At 41.6% G+C, this 14,035-nt stretch overlaps 1 pseudogene; it reads right to left on the bottom strand.

Annotated features, from left to right (window-relative positions):
• Positions 1-2,480: 2,480 nt before the first annotated feature.
• Positions 2,481-2,599, bottom strand: LOC134963867 (5S ribosomal RNA; annotated as a pseudogene).
• Positions 2,600-14,035: the final 11,436 nt, after the last annotated feature.

Raw genomic sequence — 14,035 nt, 5'->3', positions numbered from 1 at the left:
GAGGTCTGGAGAACCAGCCACCTCCTGATGAGCAGCATCACATGTGAGAATATTAGCAGAAGCATTCCAATTGTGATGGCTGACAACAGTGTCACTGAGAGCAAGATCCAGAGGCTGTTGCTGAATGATGGCTATGCTTTATGTATCTTTCAATGTTACAAGTTTCACTTATGCTTAATTACTATTAGATCTTCAGCAAAAAATTATGTGCTGCTATCAAGTACTGGGTGGTTCAAAAAAATAGACTTTTTTTCCATATTCAAACACCTACAGTATATGCTCCATATGGCATCCATCATTGGCCCTCATTCCGAGTTGATCGGTCGCAAGGCGAATTTAGCAGAGTTACACACGCTAAGCCTACGCCTACTGGGAGTGAATCTTAGCTTCTTAAAATTGCGACCGATGTATTCGCAATATTGCGATTACTAACTACTTAGCAGTTTCAGAGTAGCTTCAGACTTACTCTGCCTGTGCGATCAGTTCAGTGCTTGTCGTTCCTGTTTGACGTCACAAACACACCCAGCGTTCGCCCAGGCACTCCCACCGTTTCTCCGGCCACTCCTGCGTTTTTTCCGGAAACGGTAGCGTTTTCAGCCACACGCCCCTGAAACGCCGTGTTTCCGCCCAGTAACACCCATTTCCTGTCAATCACATTACGATCGCCGGAGCGATGAAAAAGCCGTGAGTAAAATTACTTTCTACATAGCAAAGTTACTTGGCGCAGTCGCAGTGCGAACATTGCGCATGCGTACTAAGCGGATTTTCATTGCGATGCGATGAAAAATACCGAGCGAACAACTCGGAATGAGGGCCATTGTTCACTGCGTATTCCATGTGGTCAATCTTTATTATGGTTAGCCACAGACCCTGTTTGCAGGAATATTTTCACCCAAGACAGGATATTGTCCTGGATCCTAATTGTTATGGATGTCAGGGAAAGCCCACCATTCCATCCTGTCCCGTAACTTTGTAAATAATGTTCTACACACCATGCAAGTTCCTGGATGGCATACTGTGGCATACCGGCTGTCACTCAACCTCTACTGTAACACATAAGATACACACACATACAAGTTTCAGTTACCATTTTATTAAACACCCAGTATTTCATTTAACAGCAATACAGTACATTGGTTGATGCTAGCAGATAAACACAAATACTTTACATTGATATTCAGTGACACACTCAGTGTGTGATATTCAGTGTCCTTATTTTGTATTAACATTACCGTTTTTTAACCCATATATTTCAACATGACATACTGTACTAGTAAACAATTCTAACTCATAGCACTGAATCCATGGGCTTGGTTCTAACCCTTGCTTTATTTGTGCAGAGATTTTATTTTTCCATGTATTAAGTAGGTTTCCATGATCCTACTTGTTAGGCTACTAGACTGTAAAGAAAATCAGTATGTTTGTGTGTCACTTTAAAACTATAAGCTTAAATTTTGCAAGGATTGAATTATTGCATATTATCTATATTGTTACATACTGTAAAAAACAATAAAATATTATGTTATGTTATAATAATGTCTATTCATTCTTTATGATACATTAATACTCGATAATATGATATGATATTATATGATAATACACAATAATATAGTGTACAACATATTAAGCTTACGAGTAAGGGTGCTGTAAGGTCTGGCTTAAGAAAAGATAACGTTTCCCTCCATAAATTGCTATATAATCTCCAATAGTATCACCTGGTCTTCCTATTTACTTCATGCAGCAACAAAAGAAATAGAGGTATCAAATAGGTATACAGGTACAGTATGTATGTATGTATATATATTTTTTTTTTTAAATGACATAATCGCTTCTTTGTTTGAACCCTATAGGTTCTAGATCCATCATTGTGTGCCTTTTTTAGACTATACTTCCAAGGCGGAAAACTCCACTCAGTTTATATATTTATTCCTAATTGTATGGAATACTGGTATGTATGGTCTGCACCAGTGTGTCCCCATAAACTGGAGGATTAATTATTTTTCGTGTTTCCCTTAAACATATTTAGGATAGATTCCATCCGGTATCTGATTGGGACATTTTTATCCAAATTCTTCTAGAATGAACCTCAGAAATAGGTTCATCCTTACAGGAAGAGGTATTTACCTCAAATCACTCATACATCTGCTTACTCCATTACAGCTTGGGATATATATTGCCATCTTCTTCACCTATTCATCCTTTTATTGGTGTTACTCACCTGTTCTTTAGTACTCAATGGTGTTTGTGTCACTCTCAGTTTCTTTTTCGATACACTGGTGTGTAATAAGTTTTATAATTGAATGAGTTTTTTAGATGATCGCTGACTGCCACTTGGATAGTATGCCTGTTTACATAATTAATGGTTTGGCATAAATATGCAATGAGAATATTATAGATACAAATAATTCCAGCATAGGTTATTCCATGCAAACTCAACATAACAGTATATATAAAAGAATATTGTGGGTTCTCCCCTGTGTGAGTTACAGCACCTGGTCTTCCTGGGTGGCCTCCCATCCCAGTACTAGCCAGGCCCAGCACTGCTTAGCTTCCAAAATTAGATGAGATTAAGCATGTCCAGTGTGGTGTGACTGTACTTATCAGGAGAAGTACAGGCAGGTGGTTAAATAGGTGAATTAACCGTTTACAGCCATAGGAAGGGGGCTATTTCATAGCTCTCATTGTAGCCTTCTGGTTTGAGACACAGGTGGCCATTCTAAATATATTATCATGTTAATATATTTTTTTATCTAGCAACTTATCCCTGCTTTATATACTGATGCATTATATATATATATATATATATATATACTAGGCAATTCATTGTGCCCTACGAGCGCTCTTCACACCGTCGAAAGGGGCTATGCCCCCTTAACCCTTGCATGCCCTTGTGGCGTGCAATATTTTTATTATATGGATTATTACCTCCATTCATAGTTGTGTGAGTGGTTAAATATTGCACGGACAAAGGTCATGCGATGGTTAAGCGGTCATATCCACTTGCAACAGTGTGAACAGCGCATGCAGGGCCTGATGAATAACCTAGTAGGTGCTGTGGTTGAGGGAGTGGCGGGGGCGGGGGAGATGTGGATGAAGAAGTGGGTCCAGGTATGATATGGGTAGGGGAGCGGCGGTTTGCGGGGGTGCCATGGTTAAGGGTTGGTGTGTTGGTGCCGCGGGTGGGGGAGAGGGTCCGGACCCACCGTGGGTGGGGAAGGTGTGATTGTGGGGGTGCTGCGGGTGTGGAAGGGATGGGTGTGGGGGTGCTGTGGGTGGGGGAGAGGGTTTGGAGCCATCGTGGGTGGTGGAGGGGGGGGTGGGCGTGCCGCTGATGGGGCCCGGAGGTACTGCGAGTGGGGGAGGGGCGGGTAATGCTTCTCCTCCTGGAAGCAGCTAAGCTAATGTCATCCCTTTGGCAGTGGCATTTCCGGAGACTAGCACAGCAGCCAAGCAGCCAGTAACTATTGTTAGCGCCGGTGTCCCAACGTGCCACATTACGTGGAAGAAGATGCACCCAATAAACTACAGCTCCCAGCAGCCCTTTGCGCCAGAATGCTTCGGAGCTAAGGGCTGCCGGGAGAAGTAGTTTATTTAGTGCATCTACTTCCCTGTAATGGAACACCAACGCTAACAATGTCCTGTATCATGTTGTGCAGTAAAAGAGGGTCCCTCTTACCGGACTTGAATCATTCACAAGCACCGTGGAGTTTTAGCAGCAGACTCCCGTATCAGCGGTATAATGTTAAGAAAAAATGAGCAGAATAATGACTCTTATTAATTAAATCTAATGACACAATATAATTTAATAATACGATTAATATACATATTTAAAATTTCTAATAATTAATTAACAATGGAAGCACATGGAATTATCATCAGAGTTAATAGCCTAATGGTTAACAAACCAGGTTAACACACATTAGGACCTTGGTTCGAATCCAAGCATAATACACCACACAAAATGTATCACCCATTAAATAATATAAATAGAGACTATATTATGTCTCAACAGTTGATAGCACACAATGAATTATATACAAAATTATCATTCATAACAGTTAATTCATTTTCTATATTGTTCTAAATGACAGCATGTCACTTTTTATCCTTCATATTATTTAAAACGAATTATCTTTATGGTATAACACCTTTTAATATATAGTTACAGAGTACGAACTACTAACCCTAGATGGTGAACACACATATAAAACTAAATGAATGGATGAGAAAACAGGGATTAATTTAATCGCATAATAAAAGATCAAACAATTAAAACTGTTTTATCTAATATTATTTAATTCTATATTTTCATTAAGTCCTTCAGGGACCAATGTAGCCAGGGTGAAGATCCAAAACGCCTCTCTGGTTTTCTTAACATTATTCTTAACAATTTTCTTAACATTTTTAAACATTTATAAATTGATTGTGCTATGTAGGTAGACATATGATTCGTATATGCATTTATCTCCAAGTGCGGTTAATACCGCAGGTGTTTGTATTAATCAATTAATCATGATTGGTTCATATGGGTTTAAATAGACAGCCAGAATGGCAGACAATACATCCTCTGACGAAACCGCCGTGAGATAGGGGCGGAGAAACGCGTAAGGACCTTCTAAACAACCCATTCAGTGAAAGTGTCTCCACGGCTGTGCTACAAAGAAAGCCGATTACGGACATCACAGAGCCGCCGCTGATACGGGAGTCTGCTGCTAAAACTCCACGGTACTTGTGAATGATTCAAGTTCGGTAAGAGGGACCCTCTTTTACTGCACAACATGATACAGGACATTGTCAGCCGAGATCAGACGGGGGTGTAGCATAGCGCCGGGTTATCATCACATCGGCACCCTCCCTCCGCCTGTTCCCACAAGTGTGCTTACAGCATCAATTTACGGAGGAAACACTGCATGTTGGCGTGCTTGCCACTATAATCCTCACGTTGTCACTAGACTGACAAGTCAAAAGGAGACAAGTGCAATACGGGCTACTTATCTTATTAAGATCTCACAGCATCTAATAACATTTCGGAATCTAAAGAACACTATTGTTACGGACTTATGTATTAAGGGAGACACGAATTAGAGAGATATCTACTATAGGTATATGTATTTATATGTCTACTTTTTGGATATATTAAATTGTTCATTATTGTTTTTTTAATAAATTATTAATTTTTTGATTGGAGCGCTTCCTGATATATATTTACTCACTATATATCTTTCATCTATATAGAAAATAGTTTTGGTATTTCAACAGTACCTTTTTGGGAGCAGCTGCAATCTTATTGATATTATAATTATAGAAACGAGCAGGATAATTGACTATACAAGCGCCAGGGAATTTATGTATATTGTTTATATACTATATATATATATATATATATATATATAGTAGTACAGTGCTGCATTTTGGTGACCAACAGTATATAGTTGTACAGTACAGAAGGCCATTGCTGTATTTTGCAGCTCCATGTCACTTCAAGTATCCATATCTGTGCTGCATTGTTGTGAGCAGTTTATATATATATATATATATATATATATATATATATATATATATAGTAGTACAGTGCAGCATTTTGGTGACCACCGGTATATAGTTGTACAGTACAGTAGGCCTTTGCTGTATCTTGCAGCTCTGTGTCACTTCAAGTATCCATATCTGTGCTGCAGTGTTGCGGGCAGTGTGTATGTATGTATGTGTATATATATATATATATATATATATATATATATATATGCAGAGAAAGGGGTGGTGTCTAAGGGAGCTAAACACATAGATATCATCCAGAATTTGACCACAAATCACTTTAAAATAATTTTTTAATATATTTATATAAAAGTATTTGACAATAATAGTGAATAAAAAATGGCTGACATGATCAAAATGCAGACATCAGATATGGACACCATATAATGCGGATAATTGGTAAGTCCATTGTGGTTTTCTTAATTAGTACATATCCGATGTTCCTATATCCGAACCAGAAATCCGACACGTTTCGTCCAACTGGACTTCATCAGGGGCTCAATATCAAAAAAGTCAGAAGAACATAAAAGAACAGATGGGCACTTAGTGATCGTATTTGTCCCACATCAGTAAAACAGGATTTGCAATAACAGATGTAATAAAAAGTGCGCTGATTCCACAGCAAGAATCATACAATAATGCTGAGTTCGGTAAAAGCCACAATTTCGTTTTTGTGGATAATCCTCAGCAGGAAGAGTGGCTTCTCCTAGTCAGCAGTACAGTGCAGCATTTTGGTGACCAGCAGTATAGAGTAGTTCAGTACAGTAGGCCATTGCTGTATCTTGCTGCTCTCTGTCACTTCTAGTATCCTTATCAGTGCTTAATAGCTGTGCTCAGTGTCAGTGCAGCATTGTGTGACCAGTATACTACAGTACAATAGTCCAGGGCTGTTCTCGCTGCTCAGTGTCAGTTCTCCCTAGTATCATCAATGCTCAGTAAAATCAGTGCTCAGTATAATCAGTGACTGATCAGTATAATCAGTTCTCAGTATAATCAGTGCGCTTTTAGACGTGTGCCGGTTTTCCGCCATTAGTGCATTGGGATTTAGACAATTGATGAAGTTATTGTGTCCGCGGTACAAAATCCCATCTAGATTCCACTTCACTAGGCAGGCGATAGCGAGATTTTACCAATTAATATCAGTGATTTATAATTAAATATTAATAACAGTGATCTTGCCGTATGATTTCAGTGATTTTGACATTTTCTTCCAGTGATTTGGACCAATAATACCATTGATTAGAAAGAATAATTCCTGTGATAATGAGGTGTTTGTGTCGCTTAGCTTAGCCATCCAGTGACCACAGTGCACCTCTTTTTCTCTTTTCTTTGCATCATGTGCTGTTTGGGGACTATTTTTTTAAGTGCCATCCTGTCTGACACTTCCGTATATGTCCAGTGGTACTGCCATTTGGATATAATTCTTGACATTACTGCCATTTAATTCCAGTGATTTTGTTATTTTCTTCCAGTGATTTGGACCAATAATACCATTGATTAGAACAAATAATTCCTGTGATTTTGTCATTTTCTTCCAGTGATTTGGACCAATAATACCATTGATTAGAACGAATAATTGCTGTGATTTTGTCATTTTCTTCCAGTGATTTGGACCAATAATACAATTGATTAGAACAAATAATTCCTGTGATATTGAGGTGTTTGTGTCGCTTAGCTTAGCCATCCAGCGACCACAGTGCACCTCTTTTTCTCTTTTCTTTGCATCATGTGCTGTTGGGGCCAATTTTTCAAGTGCCATCCTGTCTGACACTGCAGTGTCACTTCTAGATGGGCCTGGTGTTTGTGCCACCCTCTTGGGTCACAACTTAGTCACACAGCAACCTCGGTGCAAATTTTAGGACTAAAAATAGTATTGTGAGGTGTGAGGTGTTCAGAATAGACTGGAAATGAGTGGAAATTCTATGATTTAATGATTTAATTCTATGATTTAAGCTGTTTTGAGGGGTTTTTGTAAAAAAAAACATCCAAATCCAAAATACACCTGAATCCGACAAAAAATTTTAAGGGAGGTTTTGCCAAAACGCGCCCGAATCCAAAACACGGCCACGGAACCGAATCCAAAACATGGCCACGGAACCGAATCCAAACACAAAACCCGAAAAATTTCCGGTACACATATCTAATTGAAAGTATAGAAAAAGGGGCGTAGCCATCCCACTTTACCCATGGCCATGCCCCCTTTTCGAATTTGTACCGATTTTTATGTGTAAATTGTTGGAGGGTATGTTGGGCCTATTTTGGGCTGTGGACCTGGAGCTGCAGCTCCATCTTCCCCATTGTTATTCCTGCTCTGGGAACAAACAGCAGCCAAAGGGCAGAGCCTCCCATTGGATGTAACAGCTGTGGACTGGGTGTGATAGACCCAATGAGAGCTCCTAGCCACGCCCATCATTATACACACAGGCACAGAGTCACAGATCTGTGCTATTATATAGGATATATAAAAATAAAGGGAACACTTAAACAACAAAATGTAACTCCAAATCAATCACACTTCTGTGAAATCAAACTGTCCACTTAGGAAGCAACACTGATTGACAATCAATTTCACATGCTGTTGTGCAAATGGAATAGACAACAGGCGGAAATTATAGGCAATTAGCAAGACACCCCAAATGAAGGAATTGTTCTGCAGGTGGTGACCACAGACCACTTCTCAGCTCCTATACTTTCTGGCTGATGTTTTGGTCACTTTTGAAAGCTGGCGGTGCCTTCACTCTAGTGGTAGCATGAGACGGAGTCTACAACCCACACAAGTGGCTCAGGTAGTGCAGCTCATCCAGGATGGCACATTAATGCGAGCTGTGGCAAGAAGGTTTGCTGTGTCTGTCAGCGTAGTGTCCAGAGCATGGAGGCACTACCAGGAGACAGGCCAGTACATATGGAGACGTGGAGGAGGCCGTAGGAGGGCAACAACCCAGCAGCAGGACCGCTACCGCCGCCTTTTTGCAAGGAGGAACAGTAGGAGCACAGCCAGAGCCCTGCAAAATGACCTCCAGCAAGCCACAAATGTGCATGTGTCTACTCGAATGATCAGAAACAGACTCCATGAGGGTGGTATGACGGCCCGACGTCCACAGGTGGGGGTTGTGCTTACAGCCCAACACTGTGCAGGACGTTTGGCATTTGCCAGAGAACACCAAGATTGGCAAATTCGCCACTGGCATCCTGTGCTCTTCACAGATGAAAGCAGGTTCTCACTGAGCACATGTGACAGACGTGACAGAGTTTGGAGACACCAAGGAGAATGTTCTGCTGCCTGCAACATCCTCCAGCATGACCGGTTTGGCAGTGGGTCAGTAATGGTGTGGGGTGGCATTTCTATGGGGAGCCGCACAACCCTCCATGTGCTCGCCAGAGGTAGCCTGACTGCCATTAGGTACCGAGATGAGATCCTCAGACCCCTTGTGAGACCATATGCTGGTGCGGTTGGCCCTGGGTTCCTCCTAATGCAAGACAATGCTAGACCTCATGTGGCTGGAGTGTGTCAGCAGCTCCTGCAAGATGAAGGCATTGATGCTATGGACTGGCCCGCCCGTTCCCCTGACCTGAATCCAATTGAGCACATCTGGTACATCATGTCTCGCTCCATCCACCAACACAACGTTGCACCACAGACTGTCCAGGAGTTGTCGGAAGCTTTAGTCCAGGTCTGGGAGGAAATCCCTCAGGAGACCATCCGCCACCTCATCAGGAGAATGCCCAGGCATTGTAGGGAGGTCATACAGGCACCTGGAGGCCACACACACTACATTGCCTCATTTTGACTTGTTTTAAGGACATTACATCACAGTTGGATCAGCCTGTAGTGTGCTTTTCCACTTTAATTTTGAGTGTGACTCCAAATCCAGACCTCCATGGGTTAATAAATTTGATTTCCATTGATAATTTTTGTGTGATTTTGTTGTCAGCACATTCAACTATGTAAAGAAGATTTCATACATTCAGATCTAGGATGTGTTATTTTAGTGCTCCCTTTATTTTTTTGAGCAGTGTGTGTGTATGTGTATATAAGTTAGGGAGTGTCATATGAGACTTATTTTAATCTAATCTTTTGTGATAATTGAAATACTGCACCATGGTGCTGAAAGCTCCTCTTGTATATTTAAATAGATTTGAGATAAAGTTATATATATATACAGGATAGATAGATAGATAGATAGTGATAATGTCGGTATTATCTTAGACCGCAAAGCTATACCCCTTTGTACACTATTACTGTTGAGCCGCTATGGCCGCTAGACTACGTGCACGTGCTACGCACTTTGTACGCTATTTGCGTAGAGTCCTGCACGTGGTACGCACTTGGCGTACGCACGCTGCGCTGAGTGTACGGAGTACACACAGAGAGCGCACACACAATGGATAACCTTTAAACCGTGTTAATGATTCAATGTAATAATATGCTTACACTTTAAACCTTAAGTAACACTGGCGATACACAGTACCCGCAGTGCGTACACCTTATCAATGCTTATACACCTTATACAGATAAATCTACTTTAAAGCCCATGCAGGAAAGTGAAAACACAACACAGTTTGTAGTTGAAACCACAGGGTTCTAAGGCCACCGTGGATTGATTCCAAAAGATAAAACAATACAATTTATACACTACAGGCTAACAAGTAAATCTAAACAGAATAATGGCTACAGAGAATGTACGTACGTGAGAATATTCGCAAGCGCAACCCGAATCCGGTCCTCTGCTGGTCATACAGATAGCGTTTAGAGTCTTCTGACCGGCCAGGCAACAATGGTTCTTTTATACACAACATGCATACACAATACAATGATCACTGTAATCTCATTGTTCATTGGACACAGAGATATGTCTCCACATTACAGCAAAGGTCATAGGTGGATTTGAAAAGGTGGGCAATGTCTTTCCCAACTGCTCTTGTGGGTGGTATCCTCTGGATTCCCGCCGCATATGTAATTTACAGTAAATACAGTTAACGTTCATAATCTACTTTTGCACATAACTATACACAGGAACAAGCGATCTTTCTCTAACTAACACCGGAATGTTACCCTCAAAATACCCTACAGCTGGATACTAGACATCACCTTCCAATCTTTATCTGACCCTTCCTATCATGCAAAGGCGGATCTCTCTGTCCAGGAACTGTTTAAACTAATAATACTCGCTGACATGGTCTAGGGGAACTATATCTAAAATGTACGCTATATGGGTTAAATATGTAATGTTCTAATGACACGCTACACGCTCACAAACTCCGCCGTAAATACCCATATCATGCGCATGATCGCCGGAGCGGTCCTACGCAAATTGCGGATATGTGCACGCACGGCGGACTGAGTGCACGAGCAACGGGCATCTGCATGGGGTTAGTACAAGGCATATGTATTATGATATTTTTCGACTTTGACAGTCCACCCTTTGGCAGTCAACAATAACTCCCACTATCTGAACATTAAACAGAAAAATATACAATACGATATCTATAAAATAATTGGGGGGTAGGAGGAGAGGACTAGGCAGGAAATGTATGACCTAGTGGGATAGTAAAAGCATGTATGTATGAAATTCATGTCCTAGGGGCATGTATCATCATGCCGTATATGTTCTAGATAAGCTTCGAGGTATTGCGAAGCATACATTAAATCCTTCTTATCCCATATTAAGGGTCTGTAAGTGGGCCAACAAACACTACCGAGCTCTTTTTGGCTTCTTGTTCCAACAAATGGGGTGCACATGTAGTTGATGATACATGGAGGGGGAACATATGTGAATGCTAATATGTGGATATCACCTGTCGACTATGTGTGATACTACCTGAAGATTGTAGAGATGAAGATAAGACACGTATCACAAATACATTCACATAACAATTGTGCAATCATCCTTGGGTGTTGGTTGAAGTCTTGTCCGGATGGGTGTATCCTTGCTGTGGGTGGTAATCAAAGTCTTTCAAGTGTCCATAAAAAGTCTTTCAAAGTCTTTAGAATGTCCATCAAAGTCTGTAGAATGTCCATCAAAGTCTGTAGAATGTCCATCAAAGTCTTCTTCCGAATGGATGTATTTTTGCTTGGGAGAAAAACAAAGGAGAAACGGGTGAAAGAAACGGACCGTGGAATCACGTCTTATCACAACATTGTCTCAATTGATGGGTCATAAGTTAAATCAGTTGTTGTAACAATGCCCTCGCTCCTCAAACTCATCACTTTGGTACTGCGCTTGCGCCGCGTTAAAAATCGAACACATCTAAATATCAAACCAATCATTACGACGACTCCCAGGATACAAAGGAGAAACTTTCCTACACTCACGATAACATTTTGAGCCCATTCTTCTAAACCAGAGAACCAATTTCGTGGGTTCAACCATGAGACCCAGCCGGTCAGTTCATTACTCACAGCAGTCAGGGTAAGGTTGTGTCTCCTTCGAAACTCCCATTTCAATTGCAAGATATCGTCCATCTTTTGATCTATGACCTCGGTGGGGTCATCAGTGCTGTTTGTAATGTACGTGCAGCACTTCACACCATACTGAGTTGCTAGGGTGACACAGTACCCGCCTGTCACCGCTGTGATGTAATTGAGAACCATCCTGTGCTGGATCAGTTCCGTTTTGTAAGCTTGCAATTCCCTCCCTGTATACCTGAAGGTGTCATCATACATTTCGGTGATATTATCTATCAGGTTCGCTAGCGCATGAATATACCTAAAATGTATAATTCCTCTGGTGGTACGGGTTATATTTAACGTGAGTAGGAATTGAATCCCAGTGGATTTGTGGATCAAATCAGAGGCTGCGTGCTCTGTCCTATCTATGAGGTGTCTCTTAACGATGTGTTCATAATGAGTGTGAGTGTAAGGAGCTTGAGCATTGCGGTGAACGTCTTTCATCTTATTTTGGGTTATGGTCATTACTTCTGGCAACACTCTTCCAATGTAACACAATCCCTCTGAGTTTGGGGCAAGCCACTTATACGCCTTCCTCCCGCATATGAAATATGCATCATCGGGGAGAACTTATGGGACAGAATATGACATTACCATATTGCAAACCTTCCAGGTGAAAAATCCTGCTCCTAACTCTCTCATCTGTTCAGTACACGTAGCAGGCTGTATGATATGCACACAGTACCCTGGAGATACTTCTCCAACCCGCATGGTCCTACTTCCTAGAGTATACCTGTACCGAAAATACCTCCCACCGTCGGCTATTTGGCGTATAAGTTCTGAGTCTACGGGCATTCTGTCGGCTCTGTGTGAAAATGCCATGGTTTGGTTATTCCATGTTACCTCCCAATTTCCCGGCTTTCGGGGATTGGAAATGTTGAAACATACTAAGGACCTATCCACATGATATTGGTGGAGCTTCAAACTAGGGGGCCTAGAAATATTAAACTTCTTGTCCACCGGTCTCCCACCCCTTAATTCAAGTACCTCATCTATTGTTAAGGTATACGGTACTAGTCCTGACTTGCTCTGACCTTGAGGTACTTGTGAGCACACCCAGCATTCTGTTTGGTTTAAAACCTTACCCACTAATGAGTGATAGTCACTCAATGGATGACGGTACATGTTGATATTAAGGCTGGACTGACATCTCTGGATGCACCCGTCCTCAACTATGTTTTCACAGTTTCTACAAATACAATTTTCCTCAGCCAATAACCCTTCACAGTGCCTCCTAGTTTCGTGACTATCAGATCGTTTTCTGATACTCGCCTTTGCTCGGTGAATGTGTTGCTCTTGGAATTCTACAAATCCGTCCTTGTCATCAGAACCCATTCCAGATCCTTTCTCGACCTCTCTGGTACTCTCACCGAAACAGACTGCTCTGGTCAACAACAGGGTCAACAGGAAAACCCGGAATGCAGTCTCTTGGGGTAAATCCATCTTGCTAAGGAGAGAGAAAAAGGAGCAAGGAAGGGGGAAAGGAGGGTAATGGGAGATGGAGAAAATAATAAAAAGGAAAAAGAAATTTGGTGCGACAACCGCCTCTGGTCTTGTAGTTCTCTGTGCTCAGGTGCCGTGACAACAGTCCTGCCTCTCAACCTTCCCGGAACAAGCACTCCAGTGATACGATTTCCTCCACACTCTGCTCTTTGTCACGGGCTTTCTCTGGGTCAGCGACCTTCTTACAGTGGGACGAGTGGACCCAAGTCTCTCTCTCGGCAACCTTCAATGCTGTTGTGCTGGTTAGTAAGACTTGATACGGTCCTTCCCACCGGTCAATAAGGCAACCTGAGCGTAGAAAATTTTGAATCATTACATAATCCCCAGGTTCAATGTCATGACAATTACTGTCTGGCAGGTCAGGAATCACCAGCTTTAGATTGCTGTTTTGATTCCTCAACTGCTTGCTCATCTTAACCAAATATTTCACAGTCACTTCATTATTGCATTTCAAGTCATCCTGGGGATCAATCATTACGTGGGGTTGTCAACCAAAAAGAATCTCAAAGGGTGATAGGTTAAGGGGGGACCTGGGAATGGTTCTGATGCTGT

This window comes from Pseudophryne corroboree, chromosome 9 (genome assembly GCF_028390025.1).
Source record: "Pseudophryne corroboree isolate aPseCor3 chromosome 9, aPseCor3.hap2, whole genome shotgun sequence".
NCBI classification, from domain to species: Eukaryota; Metazoa; Chordata; class Amphibia; order Anura; family Myobatrachidae; genus Pseudophryne; species Pseudophryne corroboree.
Note: the sequence above shows the minus strand (reverse complement) of the source record. Positions and strands in the feature narration are given on the sequence as shown.